This window comes from Leopardus geoffroyi, chromosome D1, assembly GCF_018350155.1.
Source record: "Leopardus geoffroyi isolate Oge1 chromosome D1, O.geoffroyi_Oge1_pat1.0, whole genome shotgun sequence".
In the NCBI taxonomy this organism is placed as follows: Eukaryota; Metazoa; Chordata; class Mammalia; order Carnivora; family Felidae; genus Leopardus; species Leopardus geoffroyi.
This window is the reverse complement of record NC_059329.1, coordinates 24,196,468-24,221,172: the sequence shown is the minus strand read 5'-3', so window position 1 is coordinate 24,221,172 and position 24,705 is coordinate 24,196,468. Positions and strand designations below refer to the sequence as shown.

General features: G+C 40.9%; 1 long non-coding RNA gene across 1 annotated transcript in view; it reads left to right on the top strand.

Moving 5' to 3' along the window:
• LOC123602387 overlaps positions 1-23,937 on the top strand; it is a 44,246-nt gene extending 20,309 nt beyond the window's left edge. The window contains exons 2-3 of the long non-coding RNA XR_006714470.1: positions 18,402-18,509; positions 22,693-23,937. This is a non-coding gene — a long non-coding RNA (uncharacterized LOC123602387). The remainder of the gene's footprint in view (positions 1-18,401; positions 18,510-22,692) is intronic.
• The last annotated feature ends 768 nt before the right edge of the window (positions 23,938-24,705 follow it).

Below are 24,705 nucleotides of genomic sequence, written 5' to 3'. Positions count from 1 at the left end.
AATACAGAGGGCTTTTTAATGCCAAGTTAAGATGTTGTAACTTAATTCTATGCCCGTTGTAAAACCATTGATGGACTTTTGATAAAAGACATAATGATGATGATGATGATGATGATGATGATGACAATGAAATTTGCATCTTCTGCACTGGGCAGTTGGATTCTTCAAGAAAAAAAGAAGCAGAATGGGAAGGATGAAACTGAAGGTGGTGACCACAGCTGAGATATAGACAAGAAATGATGACAGCAGGACATAGACCAAGGGGGATGGAGTTGAAGAGCAGTAGAGGAGGAAGCAGGTTGGAGGAAGACTGAGGAGGTTAACAAAAGGTGTTATGTCTGCTAGGTTTGTGATATTACTTGCAAGGGGAAAGTAAGAAGAGAGAAGAATCCAGGCCCAGGCCCAAATTGCCAACAGGATCATCCAGTAATATCTGAACCAACAAGTGAGCTAGGGAACAGAGGAGGAAGACTGTGTTTCGAAAATGCTGTGCGATGTTTGCTCTTGAAAATCAGTTATGTGCCTTTTTCATCTAGTAGATCCAACATATACTACACTGCAAAGCAAATAGCTGATGGGACATATTGCAATAGATCCAGATCCCCAAACCGAGTGTGCAAGAGCTCAAGTTCCTGCTGAGCCAATTCCCCTAAAGCCAAAAAGGAAATAGCCAGTGTTTGGGGCAAATGTGAGAAATAGCTGAACACTCTACTGGTTTCTAAGCCTGCCTGGTGCTTCTATAAAATGAGGTCCCTGCCAGAGTTCATGGGGACACTACTGGGGAGGGGAGGATGCTATTGGGGTGGAAAAATAGGAATGCTTTGCAGAATTTTGATTTAGAGCCTCAGCTGTAAATGCCCGTTGTTTCACTAACTTCATTTTGCTAATGCAAGAACAGCTTTTGCAGTAATAACATATTTCAGTGTGAATGTCTTTTTAATAATCCTTAATTTGAGTCCTAATTCCCTTGATAGCCACTTTGAGGAGACAACCGCATTCCAAAAGTAACATCGCATGAGCGCATTTGAGAAAAGACTAGCCATATGTGCACACACACACAAAATCATAAAGCGGGTACACGTATTTTAATTCATTATCATATTTCTTAAATGTCATCAAAGGAAGACCCCGAGCCCTGTAATAAGCAACCGTTCAGAATTTCATGGGCATCAGCAATTAACAGCCCGTACCTTATCACCAGTCAGAATTTGTGCAGGACGGAGATAGAAGACAGAGATGCTGTGATAAAAAGAGCAATAGCAGAGAAAGACAAAAGAGATGAATAGAGAAAAAAGCACAACTTCTAATGTAACCACAGAAGCCAGGGCAAGTGCACAGCTATGGGGACAGCTGAATATATTTTATCATGGGATTTGATATAATTTAGCAACATTTTTTTTTTTTTATCCAGTGGAGAGAGCCAACAAGCTAAGTCGGATCAATGAGTTGACACTGATGGGTCCAGAGTAACAAAGCTGCCAAGAAAACATTAATGCCAACAAAGAAATATGTGTGTGCCCTCACCTCTCCCCTCCTGAGCCCTTGGTAGAATACATTTATTTTTGTGTTAAAGAAAATTGCTCACAGTAGCACCCCTACTCCTGATCCATTCCCAGCTGTTCTATTCTTCCCACCTGCAGTCATTCTTAACTCTTGCTCTGAGAACAGTTTCATGAGACCAGCTTTGAAATTTGGACCAGGAGTCTCAGAGAGGCTTAGACACCATAAAAGAAATACCAGCAATGCCATATGTTTATACAACATACATCACCTAGCCTGCCTGGAGGGAAGAATTAATTAACAAAGGGGAAACCAAATATCAGATTCATTATTCTTCCACCTCCACAGTCCAGACCAAGTCAAGTCTCCTTGTTATCAGGGTTTTTTGTTTGGTTATCATCCTACATTCCTCCTTTATTGTACTTATCAAAATGTTCTTGAATAATTAATTGTGTAAGTATTTTTTGTTGTCTGTTTCCCTGACTGTGAACTCCAGGAGAATAGGGACTGTGTTTGTTCACCAATCCCTTCCCCGAAGCTCATGAACACTCAGTAAATATGTGTTTAGTGGTTGAAGGAGGAAGCTAGGAAGAGGGAGGAAGGAAAAAGGCAAAAGGAGAACAGGTAAGACAAAAAGAAATGTCAACTCTTGGTTACTCATGAGCTGAGTATATAGCTAAACATTTCGCAGGCATTTTGGTTCTATATGTTTAATAAGCATTTGGGCCATGTGACCCCACCAGAGTTTTACTCATACGTAAGAGGTCTTACAATTTATGATCCAGGTTGCATTTGCCACAAGATATGCCTGCTACTGGCCTGCCATTTCTTTGTCCATTACTATGAACAGAGAAGGCAAGATCAGCTCTACAATTTATGAAATTTCTGTCTCAAGACCCAACAACGCACACATATTTGAACAGAAAGAAAAGCACAGCAGAGTGATCCAAAAGAAAAAATTACAGTAAGCATAATTTCATTTGATCACAACTCTCTACCTTTGCATTGGATAGTTCCATCATTTATGCACCACTTCAAAAGTAGCCCCAATCACAAGAAGTCTTAAACATCATGAAACAATCATCTACAAGTAGCAAAATAATTGTTCATTATTTCTGGTGATGCTATAAGTACAAAACACAACACACGACACACACACACACACACACACACACGCACGCACACATACGCACACATACAGATACCCCTGGTGGTGGCACCCTAAAGGTAACCTGTCTTTAAAATTTTCCAAAGGACATAGGTTCTACAGCACTAAGCAATAGAACTTTGTGGAATCGTGATGTTCTTTATTGATGCCATCTCCAATAGGGTAGATTCTAGCCACATGTGCCTATTGAATACTTGAAATGTGGTTGATGAGACTACAAAATTATATCTTTAATTTTATTTAATTTTAATCCATTTATAGAAATTTTAATAGCCATATATGGTTACTGGCTACTGTGTAAGACAACTCATGGTAACACCCAAACAACTTGGCTGATGAGGAAGTCTGGCCTTGACCTCATACTCTTTGACTTTCTAATTCCAAAAATAGTCTGAATAGGTACTTCTAGCAATATCTGACTATCCTTCAATTGATCAGCCAATAACTGGAGATACATTAAACTGTGCAAGTAAATATTAACCCTCCCTTTCCATAATTTGAATTGAAATGTCTATTTCCGGAGTGACCTCTTTGGATTATATACAACAGAGAAGGGGGCATTGTCTCTAAAATGTTGGAATGCACATGCCTTATATGAAAGAAGACATGTAACTAGGGACGCCTGGGTGGCTCAATCGGTTAAGCGTACAACTTTGGCTCAGGTCATGATCTCGCTGTTTGTGAGTTCAAGTCCTACATTGGGTTCTGTGCTAACAGCTCAGAGCCTGGAGTCTGCTTCAGAGTCTGTGTCTCCCCTCCCATGCTCATGCTGTCTCTCTCTGTCTCTCAAAAATAAATAAACATTAAGAAGGAGAAGAAGAAGAAGGAGAAGGAGAAGGAGAAGAAGAAGACATGTAACTCTATGCCCTGGTGCATCTAGGTAGTTCCAAATGTGGAAGACGATCGTGGGCAGGAAAGATCAGTGGAAATCTGAGAGGCTCAAACTGAGAGAAATAGAGTGGTTAGTTCACAGTCTGAATCTTACAAAGGCAGGAGATAGAAGTAGAGTGGATGTTTATTCTAACAAGGGCTCAGGAGAGGTTACCTAACTGTATACCAGTGAAAATCAGTCTGAATGCCACCTTAGCACTGTAGACTCTCAATACTCGTCCTGGATCATAAAGCACATAGAAACAAATTTCCGCCAAATAACTGTTCCTAAGGGTGCAAATAAACTTTAGGAATTATCTGAAGATTTTGGCTGTCAATGTTTCCTCTCTTTCTCATTCCCCTCCCCTAGTCTTTTACTTAATTAGTAATAGGGGCCCCTGGGTGGCTCAGCGGTTAAGCATCCCACTTTGGCTCAGGTCATGATCTTACGGTTCATGGGGTCGAGCCCCACATTGGGCTCTTTGCTGACAGCTCAGAGCCTGGAGTCTGCTTTGGATTCTGTGTTATCCTCTCTCTGGCCCTCCCCTGCTCACACTCTGTCTTTCTCTCTTTCACTCAAAAGATAAATAAACATTAAAAAATATATATCAGTAATCAATTTTTGGCTATCTACTATGTTCCAGGCTCTGTATGGAGCATTAGGGGCTCACCACTGAACTAGACCGAGACCTAACCTTTAAAAAGCCACCTTAGGTTGGAGAAACAAACAAGTAAACAGTATTAAGTTGCCCTAAAAAATAAAAAACTCACCGAAAAACTAACATCAAAAATTTTTGAGCTTCCGCTAAATGAAAGCTGGAATAAACACACGGTATTTGCACATATTCCGGGCCCAGACACCACTACCACCAAGCTCACTGCCCTTACATGTACACAGGCACACACACACACACACACACACACACAATAACTTTTTCATACTCTACAAAGCCCAGAAAAATGACAGGGTGGACTTGTTTTCTTTTTTTCTTTTTGTTTTGTCTTTATAGAAAATATTCATATCATAATTTTTGCCTGCCTTTACTTTTCCAGGATGCCAAAGGTAACAGTATTCAAAATTTCCAAAACTTTTAATTAATTTATTTTGACTTTGCTACATATTTCACGTTACTAAGGATACCAGGTGTTGGTCAGTGGGATGACATAGAAACCAGGTGAAGATGCTGATGCCACCATCCAGGCTGGCAAGCTCTGTAGCCACATGCATTCAAGAAAAGCTCTAGCTTGGGCGCTAGTGTTGGATTGTTTACACCTATTTGGAGAAGGGGGATGTCGCCCTGACACACTTTTGTTCCAGAGGGATCCGTTGATTTTATGATTGAGCTGACTTTAAAATGTGAAACAGATTGGCTTTGCTGGCAAACTCAGAGCACAGGTGTGTTTATTTCTTCATAAAACAATGGTGCTCCTATACAAAGCCCCAGGACCCCAGATGGACCCCCTATTTCTCTCCACACAACCTCATCACCTGAATCACAGATGGAACCTACTTAACTCATTCCTTATGCCTTCTACTCCTCTCTTAGGCTCACTTAATTACCCTGAGCTATTGCTGAGTTATTTTTCAAGGACATATCTTTAAAATTATACCTCTTAGTTTACCAACGGGCGTACATTTAAAAAAAAAATAATCTGATGCCTGATATGAATGAATATCTCTCTTCAGTAGTGAAAGTGCCATCTGTTCTTTAGAGTTTCAATTTCATGGAAATACTGTCTTTGCTTTGGTTGCCCTTGCTCCCACCCACCACGTTATCCTCTTATAATACTCCCCTCCCCCAAGATACCATCTCAGGATCCATCAAAAGCATTACACTTTGTCAAGTTTTCCCATGTTGAATTAAAACAACCAGAATACTGAGTTTCCTTTTTATGTCCCTTTATTTATGACTCAGTATTCCTAACTCAACCTCTGCTATTGACCTTGGGTCACAGAGAAGAATATAACAAGGGGCTATTGTTTCAAATAACACACAATAAATAAAGGAGATGCGTAAGCAGTTTTAATACATGGCCGTGCGTATGATAATATAAGTATGATAACAAAGCTAGGATTCGATCACAGAAAGAAGAGCCAGCCCGTACGAAGGGCAAAAAACTCCCCAGAGGAGACTCTCCTTTTGTAGAGTTTGATAGGAGCCAACCATATATAAAAGCAGGAGGAGATTATTTGAGGTCAGAAGCAGGCAATTATTCCAGGTTTAACGGATACATGATTGGGTGTTTATAACTAGAGGTAGGTATAAGAAACTAAACATTTATTGAGCATTTGTTCTATGATAGGCATTTAGTATGAATCTGAATACATTGTTTTATTTATTCCTACTGCCACCTAGAACCAGAGATAGTTTTCCCATCTTACAAGGGAAGGGACTGAAGCTTAGAGAGTGTAAGTAAACTACCTAAAGCCACAGAGCAAGAATAGGGACATAATTTAATACCATATGCAAAGTCTGTCTAGTCCTTCCACTATCTTTTGTAGGATCTTCTCAGCTGATCTTCCTTCATGAGAAGCAGATTTGGCCAAGTTCATAGGCAAACATTATCTTGTGCTCTCTGCACCCTCCCCCCCCCGCCACCCCCAGAGTTCTATTCCTGTTATCAGATAACAGAACATCAAGTACAATTTCGTTCAGGGAGTGATGAATCCACAGGTAAGCTCTGGGAGTTCAGCATGCTTGGATACCTTTCTGGTGGGATGTCATCTCCACTGGAGGTCTCTGTTTCCCTCAACCCTTATTCCAAACTTTTAGAGAAACTGCTGGCAAGGTTATGCTAAGGATAAAGTTAAACTCTGCCTGACTTTCTTCAGGCTCTAGGCTCTGGAAGTCAGTCCAAAGTCAAGAAAGCCAACAGTGCTTTTCCTGGTCATTAGGTTTATCAACTCTCTGTATCTAGTATACGCTCCATTAAAGGAGCTGTGTGACATCTACAAGAGAAACAAAACAACAGTCAGGATGACAGTAGCAGCAGCTCTTAAAATAATAGAACCACTTCCTTAGGGGGGAAAACCTTAAAAGTTAAGTTACTTTCTCATTTAGTTATCTCTACCCATTATTCACACCAATGTACACTTAGCAGGGGAAACGCAAGGCAGCCCTTTACTGCAGTGAATGGATTCTAACTTTATACAGGATGCCAATTTTCTGACATCTGTGGAGCTGCTCTCAGAACTTGTTCTTCCTGGGAATTAGACTGATGTCTCTTGGCCATGGCTGGTTAGCTCTGATGGTTAGGGCACTATGCTAATAAGGCCAGGCTCATGGGTTTGATGCCAGTGACATCCAGTCAACCATGCCTATCCCTTTCCATTCATTCCACAGCCATTTATGGAATGTTTACTAGGTGCCAGATCATGTGGAAGGCAATAAACAAAGTGAAAAGGGGGCTACTCTTATTCTGAAGGAACTCACAGTTTAATGGAAAGACAATGGCACAGGCAGAATAAGTCATCAGTGGGCAAATGACCAAAGTGCTCTGACAGCAGACAGAGAAGCAATCCCAGAGCCTTGGCAGTTGTCAGGATATGGTAGCATCCTAGGAGGATAAATGAACTGTACAGTGAAGAAACAGTGGGCCTCACCAGACTTTCAGGTCATGCACGCACGTACAGAGATGTTTGTTGCTAAATATGATGCAGCCTGCCTGTGAAAAATGAATGAATAACATATTGGAAGAGCTGTGACTAATTCCACCTAAAATCGGCACCCAGTGGGTAGACCTCAGCCCCTGGAGTGAAAAGTCCCAAGATAGATTTCAGCCTAGGCCAGAAGCTCCTCTTCCAAATAACTATCAGAGTTAGTGAGGTTAATAAGGGCCAGTGAAGGTCTCCAACCTGATCCCTAGGAACGCTCTAGCCATAGAAACATACGTCCTTGCACCCATAACCATGAAGGAAAACAGCCAGGAGTATCTATCTGACCAATGTCTCTAAAATGGGAAAATGTGAATGGATCAATGCAAATCAACCACTCCTGAAGAAAGAAATCTCAAATTATATATCACACAAGTTTTAGATATACACGCAATGCAGTAGTACAGTATTAATCTTACCACGGTGCTCTGGCAAAATTACTCTGCTGCATTTCCAATATTTGGAATGAGGGTGTTTTTCACATTTAAAATAGAAGGGCACTGAATCATGTAGCATAGGGATGACTTCTGCAAGGCTCTGTCATAATTCAGGAGTAAGGGCAGAAATAATAGAGTAACAAAGAGTAGTATGAGTAAGGAAACAATAGCCCTGCCCTTGGCTGTCAGCTAATCTCTCTAGAATGGGGGAATGGAAGGATCCTGGGGTCTGGACCCAGACAGTCTTTGGCTCTGATCCTACCTCTGCCAATGATTGACCATGTAACCTAGTACAAGTTCACGGAATGTCCCCTGGCCTCAGTTCTTTATTTGTACAATAAAAGAATAATTGCACTGCCACGGGATGGCTGTGAGTTTTAAATAAGATATTGGATGCAAAGTACTTCAGATGACACATAGTAGAAATCAAAATATGCCAGTGGCCTTCTCTCATTTTGCTTGCATCTGAAAAATGTGTGCCACCTCCCAGATATGCAAAGCTCTGAGGTCCTGAGTGATAGATCTTCTAGAAATCCAAAGTCATTATTTGCGCTGTCACTTTATTCTGATATTTGAAAGATCTCTTTAGAACAGCCCCAACACGTGACTGGGATACAATTAGGGATTTGCATTATTTTGCTCCTGCTAACCTCTGGTCCTCCAAAACATAAGAGGGTTGAGCTAACTGACACATTATATGTTATAGAAACAGGCAGCTCACATTCAGGTTGAAGATTAAACTAGCCTGCCTATTGCCAGAGCTTTGTTTATCACCTCTGCATGTTAACTGTTGCCATTTAGCAAGCCTGGGTGCTGTAATTATTACCTGAAGCAAATAATATAGTCAGCACTTTATAAGAAATGCAAACTCCTCACCCTTCCTTTGGTTCTCAGAGCAATACCATTAATTATGATAAATTCTTCTGATATTTCTGTGACTGTGGTAGGTAATTTCTTAGGTATTCCTCTGCAATTTGACATCAATCATTGTCCACTTAGCATAAATTAGGGCCAAGACTCCGTGGCTGAATTTCACCGCTTATTATGCCTCATTCAGGGGAGCTAATTCCTTCTTAAATATGTATGAAAAAATTTAAAGGTAATTTTTTTTAGCATTGAATGTTTTCAGGGCTACAGTTCTGTTGTTCCCCAGGCACAAAACTCATGCAAGGATTGTTAGAAGCCATCCTGTCTTTCTGCCCTATGAGGAGGATAAAGTTCCTAGTAGAGTCCTGGAACTTCCAGATTCTGGGTTTTTGAATTTTGTACACAATGTTCAATTAACACATCCCACTACTTTGTCTAATTGTCTCTTGCCTTCCTCTTCTCCACAACTCATTTAATAAACTTGACAAAGTAGATTCTCATTAATTGAAAATCTGCAAAAGTGCTGGGCTATTGATTGCTTCTTTTCAGTGCATTTAAATCCTCAGAATAGATACCACCCAGGACGGAGGGTCAGAATAGTAGTATCTCCACATAGCAAGGTCACATGACATTAGGACACCACGAAGAACTTCCTGAGGAATTTGATCCCTCCTTTCTTTCCTCTCTTCCCATGGATTCAAACATGTGAAGTTGTCCCTGGAAAAAGTGGCTGACAGCTCTCCAGAGTAGCATGTCCATGTGAAGGAACCTCCCTGCTTATTGAATCTGCACTTAAAGTTAGGGAAATCTTATGATTTCTATGATACAGGAATTTATCAGTAAACATTCATATAGCGATGTTCTAGAACTCAGCAAGGCACTACTGACACTAAACAAACGTGGGTATGGCCCACTGACTGTTGGGTGGGTGGGACTTGTTTTCCTGGAATGGAATATAGCAGTGACAATTCCCACGGCTCAGTTGTCTGGCATTTGAAATAGCTTCTCCCATTCCCATAGATGTGGAATGAATCATAGGTCTGGAGAAATAAGTGAGGATTCACGAGGAAGGTGAAATTTGAGTTGCAGCCTGAAGAATCCCCTGGGACAGGTAGGTGGGGTGGGTGTTATAATAATCATACTGGCATGAGAAGCAGTAAGTGGTTAAGAAGAGTGACATCCTTCATGAACCAAGGAGAAGGTTGGCGGTTGGCCTGCTGTGCAATAAAGGTCTGAGTGGAGAGTGTAATGTCAGATGGGTTTGCTGAAGCCAACCTTACAGTGTTCATGCTCTTTCAGATCTAGGACCTTGGCACAGAACAAATATTGCAGCTTACGGGAGAGGGGGTAGGAACTTCTCTCTACTAAATAAAGAAGATATTCTTGTAACCACTGTATAGACATCCCTCACAACTACAGAGTACAAAAAACACTATTTGACAAGACAAAACAAAACAAAACAAAAAAATGGTTAGACCCAAGACACTGAAACTCAACGTTTCATTTTTATAGATGAGGCTGGGTCTTGTGTCTTTCGGTGACTTACCATCACATAGTCTGTCAGTGACTGCAAAGTGTTTCCTCTCGGACTGCGGGGCCCTTTATTTTTGCTCTCCTTAACGACCCTCAACTCACTCCAGCTTGTTCTGCCCCTTTAGAGAAAAAACTTCCTAATGATCATTCACAAAGGCTGTCCCTCCACTAAAATCCTCTTCCATCCCAGATTAAGATTCCAAGGTCTAGCTCCAATGTCACCTCTCTGAAGAGACTCTGCTGATTCTGGAGACCAGTCATGGTGCCGCCCCTTTCCTGAACTCACAGTCTTCCACCTGGAACTCTGATGGCTCTGGTTCTACGCAAGTCTTGTTCCTAGCCACTTAGATGCTTATCATATCTTTGAAATTATAAATCTCTCCAGGATGAGAATCTTGGGTTGTTCATCTTGGTATCCCCTCTTGGCTTAGCACTTAACGAATTTGGTGAATTATTGTACCAAGTGTATTTACATCAACCAGTAGCTATCAAACACAATGTGCCCGAGCCATGAGTAAAAGTCTAAGATATAGCTGAGGATGATGCCTCAGAAATGTATTTCAGAGCATTTCCCGACCTTCATCATCATCATTATCATCATCATCATCATCATCATCACCGTTATTGCCCACGGTGTGCTAGGCGCTCATTGTGACTTAGAACACTACAAATGTATGGGCATTCTGCCCATAAGTGGAGCTACCAGTTGGGACAAGATATCCTCCCCTCTAAACTCACTCTGTGAAATGTTGGCAGGTCTGATGGATTTGCCAAGCTAGCCGGCTTGGTGGGAACTGAAACAATTTGTCAAACTCCAAGGGTTTGTGAGCATGAACGTGTATGGGAAAGGAAACTTAATGTTGCCTGGAATGTGAATCCAGAACTTTTAGCCAAGGCCAGACAAACCAGAAAGGAAATATCCCAAGGACACTGAAGTGGGCAACACAAGCCCCTGTGCAATTGACTCTGGTTAAAGGTTGACAGCAGGGAAGATTGACATCCTTGATTTCTAAGCAGTGAGAGTGCCAGGCTCCTGCAGAAAGGGGGTTCAGCCTCAAATTAAAGCAGCTATTTATAGGGATGGAAGGGGAATTGAATTCCCAAACCACTACTCTCGCCCTTGGCCTCTACTGATGCTCAAGTGTTTGGAGGGGATTGTGTGCTGAGTCAACAAGCACAGGGAGTCAGAGAGTTGCATGTAATAGTGATTTGAGATACCTGTTGCTAAATAGGCATGGTCTCAGGTCTCTATCTTTAAGGAGCCTGGCCTCCGAATCAGGGGCTGTGATGGTGTTTAGAATCACAAAGTCTGAGTGACTGTGGAAATGCACTGGGAGGGAAAGGAAATTGGAATTGATCTATGTGATCTAGAGCGGGGTTTGAGGATAGGGATGGGTTGAGTATGGCGGGGGAGATGCGGGAGTCCTGGAATGCCTACAAGCCACTATCTGTCCACTGTAGGCACCTAATAAAAGTGGTCTATTCCCAGACTGGTTGCCAGCTCTGTATCATCCAGCATTGTGACTTTAATTCATCAAACTCTGTGCCTAATCTTCTTCAGAGTATTACTGTGGTTAGACAGGCCAGGATGTTTCATTAACATGTCTCTATCAAACCCTGTCAGCAAAACTAATAATAGATACTGTTTATCAGCTATTTATTTCAATGAACATTGCTCTAAACTTTCCACATGTGTTCGTTTTACCCTCGCAAAAAGGCCAAGAGGTGGAAAATACTATCATTCTCCGTTTTACTGATGAAAAAACCTTAGAGACAGAGAAGAGAGAGAACCCAGTTGAGGCCACGCAGTTGGCAAGTGGGGGATCCTAATTCAGGCAGTCTACTCCAGACCAAACACTCTTCAGCTGTATGGGACATGGTTGCTGGAGCCTGGACTGCCAGAGATGCCTTAACCCCGGAGAAAGATGTGTTCACAGTAGGCTCCCCAAGATGGAGACTGGTCAACTTAGTCACAGAAATCTAATCTGATATAATCAACCCTTTGGTCTTCATGCCAAGGGCAGACTTCTCTTGTCTCTCCCCCTCCTCTGCCCACCCTGCTGACTGTGGCAGATGATAGACCTGACACTTGGGAAGGCAGGATAGACCACTGGCTTCTGCCTTTTTGCTCAGTTTCCCTTGACTCTGCAGGGGATTGGGTGAGGGAACGGGAAGAAAAGAGGAGTCATAAACTTATAAGCATCGAAAAGTTCTCCTCTCACTCATCTGTCTTAAGGTGGCAGATGTTTAAGCCAATTCTCTGGACTCTGCATGTTTCCCTGGGTTCCGAGCGCTCCTCCTGCTGGGCTCCTACACTGTAAATCCCAGGATGCAGACCATGCATTCTATTCCCCCAGCTGCTGCTTCCTGCTAAGCCCAGGTAACTTCACCGGTCCACTCCACACAGACTTTTTCTTTGGAATCCATACCCTTTTAGAGTTTTAAACAGCCCCAGATTAACTCTCAATCTGCGGAGCCAACAGTATAGTCCATGACCCCATGTGGCACCTGCAGCAACTCACTAGCCCTCCTCTTCTATCCTCCAGATTATCTAAGTGTGAGTCAGATATTAGCCCACCACACCTGCCAAAGACACACTGGCGCCTTCTCAAGGTCTCTAAATGGAGACTGACAGGAGGTTTCATGGCATTTCCATGGTTCCCTCAAAAAATTGTCTTCACCAAAAATTCTCAAATAGTAGACTCCTTTGAAATGACTCTGTGGGTGAAGGGAATTCAAGAGGCATAACACGTTTTCAGAGAGATCCTACTTTGCGTGTGCCTTATAGTGCACTGGCATCTTACTTTGGAATTTCTGTCATTATCTCAGTGCTTCAGTCAAAAGTTCCAACTCAACATCATTTCTTGAGCACTTGTGTTGTTTCAAGCACTATCAAAAGCATTCTAGGTGTATTACCTAAATTAAGTTTAAAAATAATTATAGAGGGGCGCCCGGGTGGTTCAGTCGGTTAAGCATCCAACTTCAGCTCAGGTCATGATCTCCCAGTTGGTGAGCTCAAGCCCCACATCGGGGTCTGTGCTGACAGCTCAGAGCCTGGAGCCTGCTTTGGATTCTGTGTCCCTCTCTCTCTCTCTCTCTGCTCCTTCCCCAGCTCACACTCTGTCTGTCTCCCTCTCTCAAAAATAAATGAACATTAAAAAAAATTTTAGAACGTAAGAAATATCAATATCCACATTTTGAAGAGACTGCAACCTAGATTCCAAATACAGTTCAGTACAAAGTATGAACTCTTGGCCATTTTAAACAAAGGATCTGTACTTCTAAGTTGTCTACAACTCAACCATTTTACTCTGAAGCTCTTTCCAGTCTGACTCTCATCCCTCCCAACCTCATTAAAATGACTTTTTTGAAAGCCCTTGAGCACTTGTTGCCAGATCTTAGTACCTGATATAGTTGAGCACTTCTATCGTCTTGAAATACTTTATTCTCTACGATTCCACACACTCTTCTGATTTGTTTCCCACTTCACTGGTACCTCTCTGCTTAGTTGTTTGCTTGCTACTTCTCCATGTAGCTTTTACATGTTGACCTAGATCTTTGTTATGAACCCTCTTCCCTTCTTTATTTACATTCTTACCCTAGGTGCTCAGCATGATGCTTTTAAATATCATGTCTATGTTGATAACTCCAATGTATAAATCTCCATCCTGATATCTACAAGTACATTTTTCACTTGGGCATCTTAATAGGTATATTTAGCAGAATTGTTCCAATATAGAACTTTTGATAACCTACTCAAATATGTTCTTCCTGCCCTCCGTCCAGATTTTCTTATCAAAAAATAGCATTATGGGGCACCTGGGTGGCTCAATTGGTTAAGCATCTGACTCTTGATTTCAGCTCAGGTCATGATCTTACAGTTCATGGGATTGAGCCCCATGCCTCATGCTGTCAGCGCACAGGCTACTTGGGATTCTCTCGCTCCCTCTCTCTCTCTCTCTGTCCCTCCCTCACTCATGCTCTCTCTCTCTCTCAAAAATAAATAAACTTTAAAAATTAGCATCACAGTGCAGCAACCCAAATACCACTGTTACACCATCCATAAATACCCAGTGCCCTTATTCTCTACCTTTCTTCCATCATCAAATCCCATTGATTTTACTTTTTTAAGTATATTTCAGTCCTCTGTAACTTCATCATTGCTTTAGTCCAAACCACCATCTCTTTCCTCCAGATTGCTATGATATATTCCAGCTAATCTTCTTGATCTCATTTTATGTTATTACATCATTACATGGGAGGCAAGGTGACTGCTTAGAACTCTACATCAGATCACATCATCACTCTTTGGACTGAAGCTTCTCAACGCTATCTCGTTTTAATAAAATCCAAACTTGGTTCCATGGCCAACTTTTTTTTCCTTTCCCTCTCGAATTTCTTCTCTTCACTAATCATGCTTCAGCTGCAATGCCTACCCTTTATTTCTGAGCATGCCAAACCCTTTGCCGTCTCTGGAAATTTACATTTGCTGTAACACAAAGTATTATTTATCCATGTGTTTGTTTGTTGGTCTCCCCTGCTGGTAACCAAACATCAAGGGAATATAGAACTTGTCTATCTTTTTGCTTGCTATATTCATGGGACCTCTCATACAGTAAGCACCCAAATGTTTCTGATTGACTGGGTGAATAAGATGAATGAAGGAATGAAGGGATGAAAGGCTGAATCATGATATGTTGATAGATTGAATACTCCATAAAGTAGGCAACCTATCAAATCCCTGAATAAAATCTAACAAATGAATATGCTACGAAATATTAAACAAAAAATGGATCCTGTTTTCCACTGGACCCCAACTTTCCTACAGATAACAGAGTCCCTTTGGCAGTTGAAATCACAACACTCTCTTTCTAGGTAGGGTTAAGAGTGAAGGCTCAAAGAGGGAAACTCTGGACATCTGATGAGCCTGAGGCAGGCAGGGAGAATGGCAGTTAGAGGAAAATGACCTTTCCATCAGAAAAAAAAGTCTCCAGTCAGCCTTCAGGATCCTGAATGATCGCAGCACTGGAGGCTCCACTTGGAAGATTTTAATCTGAGAAAAATGGTTTAATACATAACATGCTGTGGGGATATTTGTCTGGGAGCAGATTGAGCTTAAGTCAAATACTCTGCATTTACAAATCCAACTGATTAATAAACAGCCAGAGAATTTTGCTCCTTCTCTACAATACACTCAGGAAAATGGATGGGTTTTATTATTCTACTTATTATTTTTTATCAGCAAAAGTAAAAAAAAAAAAGTGTTTTCACCCATCCCTCCTAAGCTGTAAAATGAGAGAGGCAGTATGATTATATATTGCTCGAAAGAGATGCAATTATAGAGAATTATAAATCATATTCTTTTGTTTGGTTGGCATTTTTTGTTTATTTGTGTCTAATGCAAAGAGCAGGAGATTTACCATAATTTGCGTTCTATAACCTGCAGTACATGTGACAGGAGAAAAAAAAAATCTATTAGCAGAAATGTGTTTTGCCTTTCTGGGCCGAAAGCAAAATAGCACCAGGTTGAAATATTCATCCATTTCTCCTGCCAGGGTTTATTCCTTTTAGTGACAGTCGTCTACCCTTAAAAAACAAACAGACACTTCTACTCTTAAGAAACAGACACGTCTACCCTCAAAAAACAAACAGGCAAAGAAAAACTCTTAGGGATTTTCTCAAAAAGATATTGGTCAAAATACAAAGCTTTGTCTCCGGGTCTGGTCTTTGCGGCTCATTAATAACTATAGTGATACACTTCTTTTTTTTTTTTTTTTTTCAACGTTTATTTATTTTTGGGACAGAGAGAGACAGAGCATGAACGGGGGAGGGGCAGAGAGAGAGGGAGACACAGAATCGGAAACAGGCTCCAGGCTCCGAGCCATCAGCCCAGAGCCCGACGCGGGGCTCGAACTCACGGACCGCGAGATCGTGACCTGGCTGAAGTCGGACGCCCAACCGACTGCGCCACCCAGGCGCCCCAATAGTGATACACTTCTTACTGAGGAGAAAAAAGATTATTTCTCTTAGGTTTTGTTTGTAAAACAAATGTGAATGACCAAGTGTGTTTTGCACAGATTCTGACAGGAGGAAAATATGACTGGGAAATACATCTGCAGCATTATATGTACCCAAGGTAAGAATACGATATAGGAAAGAATTCTTCAACTGGGTTTTCATATGCTCTGCATTCTGAGGCCACATTTTATGGCAGTGTTTAAGCCTGTAAGAGAATAATGCTTGAATATATGAGCAGGTTTTGTGATCATTTTCTCTGTATTATTTTCTCTGCATCCATTCAGGGCAAGTCAAGAGGATATACATTTAAATGTTAGTATAAAATCTTTAAACTAGACAATTGGAAAGTCGTTTAAGCTCTGAGGATAATAAGATATGAGACTGTGTTCCTAAGACAGTCTGGATATTATAATCCATTCCAAATAATTTTAGTTTTGTGTTATATATTCAATGACATACTCCAGGGCAGATATAAAACAAGTAAACCCACATGTCTCTTTGTGTGTGATCTATACATTTACACACAAAGTTGCCCTGAGATACTCTCTCACACACACACACACACACACACACACACACATAATTAGTAAAGATGCTTATAATAAAAGGTCAAAATGAGATAGAGATATTTGACTTTTTATGCCTTTTTATTTAGAGCACTTTCAAGTTCACTGGAAAATTAAGGGAAAGGTACAGAGAATTTCCATATGTCTCAGCCCCCCCCCCACATTCATAGCCTCCCCTATGTCAACATCCCCCACCAGGATGGTACATTTCACTGTAAGTGATGAACCTACACCGACACATCACAATCACCCGAAGTCTGTAGTTTACATTACAGCTCCTTCTCGGTGTTGTATGTTCTATGGGTTGGACAAATGTACAGTGACAGGCATGCACCATTACAGTATTCCACAGAGTATTTTCACCACCTGAACCATCTTCTGGGCTCTGCCCATTCATTCTCCTCCCATTCCTCACAACCCCTGGCAACCACTAGTCTTTCTGATGTGTCCCCAGTTTAGTATTTTCCAGATTGTCATATAGTTGGAATCATACAGTCTTATAGACTTTGCAGATTGGTTTCTTTCATTTGGTAATATGCATTTGACTCTCCTCCGTGTCTTAGCATGGCTTAATAGCTCAGTTCTTTTTGTGATGAATAATATCCCATTGTCTGGATGCCCCACAGTTTACATATCCCCTCACCTACGCAAGGACATCTTGGTTGCCTCCAAGGGTTAACAATTATGAAGAAAGCTGCTACAAACATCTATGTGAATGTCTGGGTGTGGATGGAAGTTTTCAACCCCTTTGGGTAAACACCAGGGAGCATGACTGCTGGATCATACAGTGAACTGCCTAACTGTCTCCCAAAGTGGCTGTACCATTTTTCATTGCAACCAATAATGAATTCAAGTTTCCTTTGCTCTGCATCTGCACTGGCATTGGGTGTTGTCAGTGTTCCAGGCTTTGGCCATTTTTATAGGTGCATGGTGGTATTTCATTGCAGTTTTAATTTTTATCTCCCTGCGGGCATATAATGTGGGGCATCTTTTCATATGCTATTTGCCATTTGTATGCCTTCTTTGGTGAGGTGTCATTTAAGGTCTTTGGCTCTTTTTTAATTGGGTTGTTTGTTTTTTCATTGTCAGGTTTAAGAGTTCATATTTTGGGTAGCAGTCCTTTAGCAGATGTGCCTTCAAATACTTTCTCCCCGTGGTTTGTCCTTTCATTCTCTTCCCATTTTCTTTCACAGAGCAGAAGATTTTACTTTTAATGAAGTCCAGAGTATCAATTATTAATTATGGACCACACCTTTGGTGTTGTACCTAAAAATGCATCCAAGGTCGCGTTTCCTTCTGTATTACATTCTAGGATTTATATAGTTTTATGTTACACCTTTAGTATGACACGTTTGGGGTTAATTTTTGTGAAGGATATAAGGTCTATGTCTAGATTCATTGTTTGGCATGGAGATGGCCAGTTGTTCTGGCATCATTTGTTGAAGAGATTATCTTTGCTCCATCGTATGAAGCATGGAATATCTCTCCGTTCACTTAGTTCTTTGATTCTGCTCATGAGAGTTTTACAGTTTTCCTATATGGATTTTATATACACTATGTTACATACACATCTAAGTATTTCATTTTTTGCAGTGGTAATGTAAACAGTATTCCCGTGTATAGGAAAGTGATTAACTTTTACCTATTAACCTTGAATCTTAGGTTTTAAAATGGATTCTGTTGGATTTTCTGCCTAGTCAACCATGTTATCTGTGAAATAAGAGTTTTATGTCTTCCTTCCCAACCTGTATGTTTTTTTCTCTTCTTTTCCTGCCTTATCACATCAGCTAAAATTTTCAGCTCAAAGTTGGAAAGGAGTGACAAGAAGGGATATGCTCAATGTGAACCTGATCTTAGTGGGAAAGAATACCATTAAGTATCATTCTCACCATTAAGTAAGTTGGGTTTTTTTTGTTTTGTTTTTTGTTGTTGTTGTCGTTGTTGTTTTTGCTATAGGTCTGTTGTTGTTGTTTTGTTTTTTTAGAATCTTTATTAAGTTGAGGAAGGTCCCCTCTATTCCTGGTTTACCGAGAGTTTTCGTCATGAATTGATGTTGGATTTTGTCAAATGCTTTTTCTCCATCTATTGATATGATCATGTGAATTTTCTTTTTTAGCCTGTTGATGAGATGGTTTATATTAATTGATTTTCAAACATTGAAACAGCCTTGCATCTTGCATACTTGGATAAACCTCACCCCATTGCAGTACGTAATTTTACGCATTTTTAAATTCAATTTGCTAATATTTCATTGAGGATTTTTGCATTTATGTTCATGAGATACATTTGTTGTCAGTTTTCTATTCTTATAATGTCTTTGGTTTTAGTATAAGGGTAGTGCTAGTTTTATAGAATGAGTTAGAAATTATCCTCTGTGCCCCCTTCCTCTGGAAGAGATTGTAGATAATCAGTTTAAATTCTTCTTTTAATGTTTGGTAGAATTCACCATTGGGCCAATCTGTGTCTGGAGCAATATTTGAGATTTTTGTGACAAAATGAGTTTTAGTCATGTGTGATATGATAGAAATTTGACAGAATAAAAGCCAGAAAGCATTAGGATTTGTTGGTTCCAGGGAAGCAAATATTAAGCATGATATCCAGCCTGTGATCTAAACTCAGATGTATGCAATAAATAAATGAAGAAAGAAAAAAATAAAAGCAGATACATGCAGAAGTAGAAGGAGGAGTTGTCAGAGAAAGACAAAGGCTAAAAGTTACCTAGGAACTGAAAAGAGTCAGGCAGATCTTTTGCTACAAAAAAAAGCTGAGGATAAATAACTAAGGAAAGTACCAGAAGAATCTGAAGAGGAGTAGCAAACAATGTTTTGGTGCAATCCAACACAATCTTTTTAAATTTTATTCTCTATTGTAGAACTGCACTCATGCTAACTCGGCTCCATGGATCCTAAGGACATCACCTATACCCTGACAGTTTTGAAGGTTAATGAGTTAATTGCCAGTTTGGTATGGGTTTGATTAAATCAGGAGAAGGCTTCATTTTAGTGCATGAGCACATACAGACTCTTATGCACTTTAACTCAAATAACTTTTATTAGTTCCCCATTGCTCAGGTAATCTATTTCTGTGCAACAAACCAACTAAAAACTTCTAAAAAATATACCCATGGAACTTAGGGGTAAGGAATTTGGACACAGAGTAGCAGAAATGGCTTGTACAATGGATGACATGTGGGACCTCGATTTTGAAACATTCAAAGACTTTGGGTGAGTTGTTGGCTGGAGCTTGGAAAGGGTTGGGGGGCTTTCAAGCACGTCTGGCAGTTGATCCTAGCTGATTGCAGGGACCTCAGGTAAACTGTCAACATGGCCTGTCTGAGTGGTCTCTACATATGGGCTAATTTAGACTCTTTCTCAGCCTGGATGCTGAGTTTCAACATGTGCTCCAAGAGAACAAGGTGGAGGTACATTACGTGTTTATGATGCAGCCTCAGAAATCACATAGTATCACTTCTGTAGTGTATTCTTTATTAGTTGTTGCAGTCAAAAAGTTCTTCCCAGCTTCAAAGGAAGAGACATAGACAACACCACTTGATGGGAAGATGTCAAGGTCCTATTGGAAGAAAAGCATGAGGGATACAAGATATTGCATTGCCCATCTTTGGAAAATACAAACAACCACACCAGTAAATCAATACAAAAAATATCACTAAATGTACTAAAAATAGAACACAATAAAATAATTTTGACCTTCAAAAAATTATCAGTATTGAGCTAATAATGGGACAGATTTTAAAACTCTCTCATTCAGCAGCATTTGAAAGACGAATTCCGTAAGTCAGAGTGATCATCTGTATCTGTGGTTCTCTACTTTGGGGACCCCCATCTTATGACATTGTTGGGCTCCTGTTAAGGACCAGACTGCTGAAATACAGGAGTGGCTTCACAGCTTGTTGCTTAAAAAGGCTTAGGATTTGTGTTTATATTCTTCAGATTATGAAAGCAAGAAGATGGGGTATGCAGTTTTCAAAAAAGCCTGAAACTGTGAAGAAAACTGATGGAGAAAGTTTTAAATAACCCGATCTCTTAAAGAGATACTGGATCCATTCATACAGCACAGTAACCTATCTGTCCCACTCCATAGTCTCTGAGGGATCCAGAACCTGGTTGTTCATCTTCATACATACCTTGGGCAATATCAGTATCCCAGGAGACATGACTGCTGATTTGGACCACCTCTTCAGCATCATTGCTTTCTAGTTTCTCAAATATCATCTCCAATGACATTTTCCATTCTACTTAAGCTACTCATTCCCATAGTCTCATTCTAGACCTTGGCATTACTCAAAATTTCTCTATCTCAAAATCGTCTATCCTTTTACTATTCATGGTCTTCAAAGTCATGGAGAATTTTCATCTATTAGCTATCTATTTTCACCTAATTCTTCATCCCTCTCTTTCATCCTTTCTGCAACCATCTCAGATTACTCCCTTATTATCATCTCAGATTGCATGGTCTATCTTTAAAAAAAAATGTTTTAATGTTTATTTATTTTTGAGAGAGAGAGAGTGACATACAGCATAAGCAGGGGAGGGACAGAGAGAGAGGGAGACACAGAGCCCAAAGCACGCTCCAGGCTCTGAGCTGTCAACACAGACTCCGATGCGGGGCTCGAACTCACGAACCATGAGATCATGACCTGAGCCAAAGTCAGTCACTTAACTGACTGACCCACTAAGGCACCCCAATCTTTTTAATAATATTCTTGTCATTGCCCTTAAGCTCTGTTTTCCCTCCTTTTTAACCATTCATTCTCCTTAGGGCTTAGTCTTTTGAAAACCAAAAGCAGGAAGACTCCTTCATTTTGACTTTCCCATAAGTCTTCTTGAGGCCATGCTTTTTTTATTATTATTATCTAAATTCAAGTTAGTTAACATACACTATAGTCTTGGTTTCAAGAGTAGAACCCAATGATTCATCTCTTACATATGACACCGAGTACTCCTCCCAAAAAAGTGCTCTCCTTAATACCCATCACCCATTTAACCCATCCCCCCACCCACCTCCCTTCCAACCTCCCCTCCCCAGCAACCTTCAGTTTCTTCTCTGTATTTAAGAGTCTCTTATGGTTTGCCTCCCTCACTGTTTTTATCTTATTTTTCCTTCCCTTTCCCTATGTTTCTCAGGTTTCACACATGAGTGAAATCATATGATATGTCTTTCTCTGACTGACTTATTTTGCCTAGCATAATACCCTCTAGTTCCATCCACGTTGTTGCAAGTGGCAAGGTTTCATTCTTTCTTCATTGCTGAGTAGTATTCCATTATACAGGCCATGCTCAAATGTGGGAAAAGGGAAAAGAGGAGAAATACCTGGAAGGAAAAACAAACTTGACTAATATTTAGCAAAGAATATCTGGCCACCTGAATAATTTAAAAGTTAATGTTGCTAACTACTGTGAAGGAGAAATTCGTTCACTATCAGAATATGTCATAGTGATCTTAACTGTTCCTTCATCAAGGGCCCAAGGAATAGGGTGAAGGCTTCTGATCATTAAAGCAATGATGCCCATCCTTCTCCCAGCATTTTATACTTAAAGTCGGTAAATCTGGCTCCCATCACCAAGAAATAAAGATGACGTAGTCTCCACTCCTCCTATACAAGTTTCTCAGCATCCTGCTGCCTTTGATTTACTTTTGTTTGGAGGGCTTCCTTAGACAATTGTTTACTTTCCTCTAATTTTGTCTGAAAAATGATGATGGGTACAAGTGAGGGTGATGCAAAGTGAAAGAGGGAAGTGAAAAATCTCCATGAACCCGTCCTTCCCTTAGGATAAACCCTGACTCTGCATTTGTACCCCAGCACCCCTAGCATCTGGAGCCACAAAAATCACCATGCAAGGTGATTGGCGTTGAACAAACCTGACATTCATCCTCTGTTGAGCTTTGGCAAAGAACATTAATTTCTAAGCATAAGTAGTCTTTCTCTGGAAGTTAATGAGAGACAATCATTGTGTTCAAAGATGGAAAAAGAGACAAGGGCAAGAGCTTAAGTTACTATTAAGAATCAGCAGCAAATTCTGAGTCCTGACTTCAAATCCCTTTTCATTTTTCCACCAGATGATCTGATCCACCCATGCCTGCTGACCATCAGCCACAGATCATTGGCTTGTCTTATGGCAAAGTCAGTACACACTGGAACGTGGTTGCCTCATCTGAATGCCCGAGGAAAGTCTACAAGCTTCTCTCTCTTTCAAGTTGCTCTCTTTCTCGTCTGCCTCTTTGCACCAGATCTGCCAGCCTCCAGGAGCTGAGAGGGGCAAGATAGCGACGAGGCCCCATCCTAGTGTATGGTGTGTCAGTTGCTAACATGGGTTCATGGTGGTGGGTCCTTCTGTCTGTATTCAAAATCATAGCAATCCATTTAGGCACCGCTGTTCCTTCCAGGCAAATGTGCAATAACACAGTTGGCCCATTAACATTGCAGCTGCATAGAAGATTAGTCACTTTGCGCTGTGCTGCCTGGTTAAAGCATCCACGACCACTTACGGAATTTGGGAATAGCACTGCTGCAATGAGCTGATGCACTGTTTACAATCATTCTCAATACAGACAACACATCATTCTTGGTTTTCTGTGTGGGTTGGGTGGCTGAAAACATCTCCCACCAAGCTGATACTTCTTATACAGCTCTAGAGTGGGGGAAAAAAAGAGCCTTCCTGATGCTCCTTCTGCTCTCCATTGGGATTCTCCATTGAGGAAAAAGATGGGTTTCATCAACCGTCCCAAGAAAATAGGCTGATAACTTCCTCAATTAAACTGTGGCTTCTTAAATTCAGGGCTTGTGATTGGTTACAATGGATCCTGAAGCCTCTACAGGATAAGAACTACGCATGATTCTCCTGAAGCATTTAACAGCATGGCACATGCTGTTAGCCCCTTTGGTTTTAATTTATCCTGAGAAACGCATCTCTTTTCATGCAAATATTTTGTAGATATTGACGTATGGACATTTTAAAGATTTTAGGATAAATGGAATACAACTTTGCAGAAGCTATTTCCGTTTTCACTCCACGTCTTAAATATAAGGAAGAAAGGCCCTTGGCACAAAGGGTGAGCTTATCTCCAAACGTTCACTGGAGTTGGCTTCTTTGGCCCTCTCTGGGATGTGAAGCGACAACAATGTGAAATAGCTCTCAAGTGCAAAAATAACTAATGGCATCTGAAGGAGTTAGGCCAAAGATGGCAAATACCTCATCCCAGGGTTTCAACTGAAAGCTGACCACACTTACCACATTTCCACTTTGGAACAAAATGAGGGGCGCCTGAGTGGCTCAGTCAGTTAAGCACCCGGCTCATGACTTTGCTCAGGTCATGATCTCATGGTTTGTGAGTTCGAGTCCCACATCAGGATCCATGCCGTCAGCATGAGCATGTCCTGCTTGAGATTCTCTCTCCCTCTCTCTCTCTCTCTCTCTGCCCCTCCCCGATCATGCTCTCTCTCAAAATAAATAACTTAAAAAATAATTAAAAACAAGAAATATAGCACATCAAACTGTAATTAAAATAAAAACTTAAACAAATATATACATAGAACATACTAGAGAGATGGAGGGGGGAAAGTCAGCTTTATTACTGGTAAAACATGCTTAAGAAGTCTTTTTAAATGTGTCACTGCAACTGGGTTTGCTAACGCCTTCCCTAAAATGACAGCCTCACCCCTGTTGCCACAAGACATCACAGACAGCCCTGGAATTAGTCTGCTCAGGCTGCCGTAACAAAATACCACAGGCTGGGTGACTTAAACAACAGACATTTCTTTTCTGACAGTTCTGGAGTCTGGAAGTGCAGGAACAAGGTGTCAGAAGATTTGGTTCCTTCTGGGGTCTCTCTCCTTGGCCATCTTCTCGCTGCACCCTCCTGTGGTCTTTTCTCCGCATGTGTCTATGTCCTAAATCCTCTCTTTTTATAAGGACACCAGTCAGATTGGAGTAGGGCCCACCCTACCGGCCTGATTTTAACTTAATTGCCTCTTTAAAAGCCCTTTCTCCAAATAGGGTCACCTTCTGGGGTACTGGGCTTCGGTAGGCAAGAATTTTGAGGAGGTGAAATTCAGCCTGCAACATCCCTCCA